This window comes from Pteropus vampyrus, unplaced genomic scaffold, assembly GCF_000151845.1.
Source record: "Pteropus vampyrus isolate Shadow unplaced genomic scaffold, Pvam_2.0 Scaffold90, whole genome shotgun sequence".
In the NCBI taxonomy this organism is placed as follows: Eukaryota; Metazoa; Chordata; class Mammalia; order Chiroptera; family Pteropodidae; genus Pteropus; species Pteropus vampyrus.
In genome coordinates, this window is record NW_011888871.1 from 3,161,032 (window position 1) to 3,166,660 (window position 5,629).

A 5,629-nucleotide genomic window follows, 5' to 3' on the forward strand; every position below is an offset into this window, starting at 1 on the left:
TCACTGACTTGCAGGTTTAGCCCATTGTTTGCGTTTTAGGTTTTAGAGATTTATATAGTTTTTGTCTTAGAGCAAAAGCATCGCTTCTTCACTTGAAGGCATCGTTGCCTGTATTTAGATTTGCTAATCTGAACGTGCACATGAATGTCGAGTTACACTTTTCTACAGACAGTTTCCACAAGTTTTCCTCTGACAAAGATGGAGGGAAGGGAGACAAACCTCATTTCTGGCTGCTTCATCTCCCAGCTTAAGTATTACAAGGGGAAACAGAAGTGTTGAAATTAATTACTTAGCAGAGTGCGAGGAAGGAGCTCCGAACAGTGTGGGCCACCCCGGGAGCGGGCACTACTGGCTGAGGGGCGAGGGGGGTGGCTGCAGCTGAGGAGCAAGGAGCACCAGGCTCACCACTGGACGTTGCCTCATTGGCTTTACGAAGCGCGGGATGATGGTAAGAATTAAAGTAAAAAAATACCATGAACCACCTGTGATTGAGTTTACTGCCAGCGAGTGGCAGTTTCCACAGAGAAAGGCAAAAATGAACAGTGGTGAGCAAAGATAAACCCCATCAGAGAGAGCCCAGGAGCGACCTAACCATCTCGTTAAACACACGGAGGGCCTGCTGGAGGTGGCGTTAGGAGAGGCCGGGGCCGCCGCACACATTGCCGGTGGAGACAGGAATGCACACGTGCGCAGGCCGGTTCTGCCAACCTCCGCCCTTTGGCTCACGCCCTTCTGATGTTTTCCAGTGCGGGATGTTATTTGGGGATCGAGGGAGGCATCTTCGTTCCTTTAATGAGGATCGAGTACCTATTATGTGTTAGGCAGGCATGAAGCCCCGGGAAGCCCCATATGAGTAAGAAAGTCACTCCCTCGAAGATCTTACAGGGCGGTCAGGGGGACAGAGGGGAAGATGACTACAGTACAGCAAGCGAGGGGTTGGGGTGGAGCACCTACAAAATACACGGGCACAGAGGCCCAGCGTTCAGGACGTTCCCTGTGATCTAAGGCCGAGTGAGGGTGGCAGTGGAGGAAGGAAGGTGGGACGGACACACAGGACAGTGGCGGCTGTGCAGGGGAAGCCTAGGGGTCTGCCGGAGTCGGGGAGGGCGCGCAGCAGTGAGTTCTGCCGAGCTGGAGCTTAAAAGTTCATGGGCGCTGCGCAGAACCGAGACTACCAAGGGAGGCAGAGCCAGTGGCAGAAAAGCCAGCGTTCTCTCTTGTGGCCGGTGGGCGACAGGCAACCGTGGAGGTCCAGCCAGCCCAGCCTGGCCAGCTCAGCCACCCCTTTATCTCGAACACCAGAGATATGTATAGTAATGTCTGTCACTCCGAAAGCAGCTCTCTCTCCATCATTTGGAAAGGTGCTGGATCCATTGTTGTTTCTTAAGTGTTTCTGGAACTCTCACTGAGCAGTGATGTAAGTGGCCAAGTGCCCAGACCCAGATAAGCAGAGATCATAACCACGCCGTTGTAGCGTGCGCGTGCTCGGTGGGAGCCGGCGCCACCGTGAGTGCCGTGCACGCACCTTGCCTTCGACCCACAGAGGCACGTGGTGGTGGCAGCGTTCCCGTTTTACAGACGAGAGCACGGGCTAGAGGTCGAGCGACTCACATAGTAAGTGATGGAGCTGGGGGTTGAACCCCCCGGGCCGGGCCTGGGAGAGAAGCGGCAAGGCTAGAACGGCAGAGAAACGAGACGTGAAGGTTAAAATAAACAAGAACGGGAACGAGGATTGTCAGTTGTGGTGAGGGCGGAAAAGCACGGACCTCCTGACAGTGGCTGAAGAGTCAGCTCTGCAAGGGCTCAGAAAGGGGCCTGGCAGGGAGAGGAACAGGGACCCTCTGAATGAATTCAGGAAAACCGGCGTTGAACTCGGTGACAGCCCATCAGCACTGTAAGGACCATGGAGAGCTCCTAGCTCAGTGCCTCTCTGCATGTGGAAACTGAGGCCAGAGGGGGAGGTACAATGGCTCTGTAGTGCCACAGACAGCGGAATCCAGGCCTCCCTACTTCCAGGCTAATGTTTCCGCAGTCCGGCAGCCACTCGTCCTGCTTGCAGCACCCTAATTTTCCTCTGAGGAGCCACCTCCTTTGCCTCACTGACCCCCCGTGGGTCTTGGTCAGCTCTGGCAGCTGTAAGAAAAATACCACAGACTGGATGACTTAAAAAAACAACATTTCTCACAGTCCTGGAAGCTGGGAAGCCCAAGATCAAGGTGCTGGCAGATCTGATGTCTGGCGACAGCCCACTTCCTAGCTCGTAGACAGCCACTCTCTCGCTGTACCCTCACAGGACAGGGGCTCCGGCGCGCTCATACCTCTTGTAAGGGCATTACTCTCATCACGAGGGCTCCACCCTCACGACCTAATTACCCCCCAAATGCCCCAACTCCAGGTAGCATCCCCCTGGGGATTAGGGTTTCAACTAAATGTGGGGATTAGGGTTTCAACTAAACATAGTCCATAACAGCCCACATCTCCAGCCTCAGCCAGTCCACTAATGCCGTTCCCCCCCAGACAGGCTAGGGTCAGGGTTAGACAGGGGACTCCACAAAGCCATCAGGGTGAATTAGAGGCTTCTGCCTTTTCTCCAACTGGAGTTGGCCCACAGGGGTCTTCCTCAGTCATCACCGTCAGACAAGAAGCTGACCTGGGTCCTCGGGAGGGAGGGAACCTAGCCCAAGTGACACCGTTTCAGACTCTGTGACCACTGTGCCTGGCCTTTCATCAGTCACGTCTTTTTTTTTTTTTTTTTTTTTCTCCATCCTGACTTTGGGAATAACAACACCTGCCTGCCCTCTGGGTTGTTAGGGGGATGAAGTGAGAAGGTGCGTGCACAGCCCTTACATCAGTGCCTGGCACCCTGAGAGCACTCACATATTACTGGCATGTACACCGGTGACCTTGAACGAGTTTTCTTTCACTCAAGAGTCTGAAGAAAATAGCGATCTGTTATTACCACTGTGTCACGCTGTATTCACAAAATTCAATGTTGAGTTAATTGAAAGGGAGATTATCCTGGATGAGTTTAGTTTAATTAGGCAAGGGACTTTTAAAGAGGGGCTTGGCCCTTTCTGAGGCTAGGTACTCTCCCGCTGGCCTTGCGGTATCGTGGTCTCTGGGGAGGGCCATGGGGCAGGGACCAAGGACAGCCTCCAGGTTCCGAGGGCGGCTAACAGCTGCAAGAAAATGGATCCTGCCAACAACTCGAATGAGCAGATTCTTCTCCACCCACACTTCCAGGTGAGAATGCAGGCTGGCCGACACCTGGAATGCAGCCTTGTGAGACCCTGAGCAGAAGACCAGCTAAGCCACGCTGACTCCTCAACTACGGAAACTGTGAGCTAATAAATGTCTATTGTTTTAAGATGTTAAATCTGTGGTAATTTCTTGTGTAGCATAGAAACCTAATACAGTAGGACATTGCTAACATATGGGCATATTGTTTTCCCCTGATTATGAAGTGATGCTGTATATGTGTTTCTGTCTGTATCCTAAGTAGAAACAGGTAAATAAATGCATGGGACCAATGAACAAAGCCAGTAGCCCCAGAACAAGCAGGAACTGTCAGCACTGGTGGTTACTCGTGAGAACTAGGGGTGCCCACCCCAGTGCTCAGACACACAAGTCAGGTAATGAGCAGGCTCAGCGTGTGTTCCCAGGTCATGCACTACCCAATTGTCCCCAAGACATGACCACAAAGATTGAATCCTACATTTTTTGGCGATGGAATTTCTAGATGGCCTTGCTAATTTTAATACAATATTAATAAGGCAAACATAAGTTTTTAATAATGCTAACAGATCAAGTCACTGTTTCATAATGATAGGGCTACGTTAATCAATCATAAAAACCCAAAGATGGGTTATGTAATGCTACCAAGCAAGACTTAAAATGCATCGTTGTAGGGGAGATACAAAGTTACAGAGAAAAACCTTTGTGAGAGGTTGGAGCTTTCCAGACCTGTAGACGCAGCAAGTGGCATTTACTTATGAAAAACAACTTTAATCTGATGGCTTTGGGAAGAGTAACCAGTTCTCGCCAAGAATCAGTCCGCTTATAACCCAGATGCCTTGACGCAGCCGGTTAGAGATGGTATGCTTTTTCTTTGAGGCCTGCAACCCTGGAAAAATATCAAAGTACATATAGCTGGAATCTAAAAAGGTACTTTAAAAAAAGTAAAGGAAATAATAAATATGTTAGTTAAACTCACGATGTTGATATTTGAAGAAATTGGTTTTGTTATCTTTACATTAGTACATGCTTTATTCTCTATCTAAGGTGTTTGCAGTATTCAAAAGAATCAACCATGGCATGTTTCTAACTGCAGTTGTATTCTTCAAGAGAATTACTTTAATATATTCGCAATTGTTGTTTAGATGTGAAAAAAAAAAACACCCCACAAAGATTTGTAACATTTGGTTCTCTAGACATGAGCTCAAACTGAGCGTTAAACAGAGCACCGGGAGCGCGGATGTCCAGTTCGTGCCGGGTGCTCCTGGGACAGTTAGGGACCTCGGCACCAAGGAAAAGAGGACCTGCGTTCTGGCGTCGGAGCGGAGGACCTGGTTTTCCAGCACACAACCTCTGCTATAAGACAGAGGACAGAGACCATGGGCATCTCGATGGATTTCCAAGGATCTCCGAGCAAAAAAAGCAAATCGCACACAAAACAGAGTGCAATTTCACATGGGGACAAAGCCAACCCTGGTAGATTATATGTATACACGTGACCAGTGGGAAAAGATGACAGGGCCCACTCTAAGCCCTTCACTGTGACACCTGTCGGGGGCAGGGGGACTGGCATGTTTTACCTAGCGTAGATGTCCAATGTGCAGGGTGCCCAGCAGCACCCAGTGCTCAGAGGCAGCCGCCACATACCACCCACGGGTGCTTACTCGGTGCCACCCACTGCCTCGTTTGCCTCACAAAAATCCAGTGAAGTGGGTGCAACTATCACCTCATTTTATGGATGAGAAAACTGAGTCTCCAGTGGGCTCCTAGTGAGTAGTTCACGGAAACGGAAGACTGACAGCCAGACGGCCTGGCCTCCTGGAGCCTGTGCGCTTAGTCGGGAAGACGTCGGGGAGCCCTCCCTACCCTGCCGACTCAATAGCAGCCAGCTAAGGGTCCCATGGGAACGTGCCGAGTGAGCGATGCGGGGAATGAGAGGAAGGAAAGACCGGCCCGTGTGAGGGGTGCTCCTCGCAGGGGTGCGACGCCCAGATGCTGCTCGGAAGGCCTTGGGTTTTATAGCGCGGGCCGTGGGGAGCCGCTGGAGGTTTGAAGCAGGGAGTGGAGTGGGGTGCTGGTGAGCATGGCAGAGCACTGGCCCTTGAGGATGATTCTTCCGGTAGTCGGTGTGAGGGGCTCGCAGAGACATTGGACACGACAGAGGCCAGGGCCAGTCACGACATAGAAAAGGCCACGTAGCTTTGAAGATACCTCAGTGAGGCTGTTTAAAAAAAGGCCAGACTACAGGTTCTAGTTTCTATATGTAGGAATATAGGAAGAGGATGTGTTTTCACTGAAATGTTGCTTACGGATTTTGCTTATTGTAATCATGGAAACGTCAGGTAACAGCTCCGTTTGAAAATGGATTCATTCCTCAGGCCTTGTGGTATGTGGT

General features: G+C 50.8%; 1 long non-coding RNA gene across 2 annotated transcripts in view; it reads left to right on the plus strand.

Moving 5' to 3' along the window:
- Positions 1–5,629, plus strand: part of LOC105294585 — a 26,371-nt gene that overhangs the window by 2,195 nt on the left and 18,547 nt on the right. The window contains exon 2 of one of the 2 annotated variants that reach the window (XR_002781254.1): positions 2,812–3,339. This is a non-coding gene — a long non-coding RNA (uncharacterized LOC105294585). Of the gene's footprint in view, positions 1–10; positions 3,340–5,629 lie in introns of those variants that run through there. The other variant, XR_002781253.1, reaches the window with a different exon arrangement.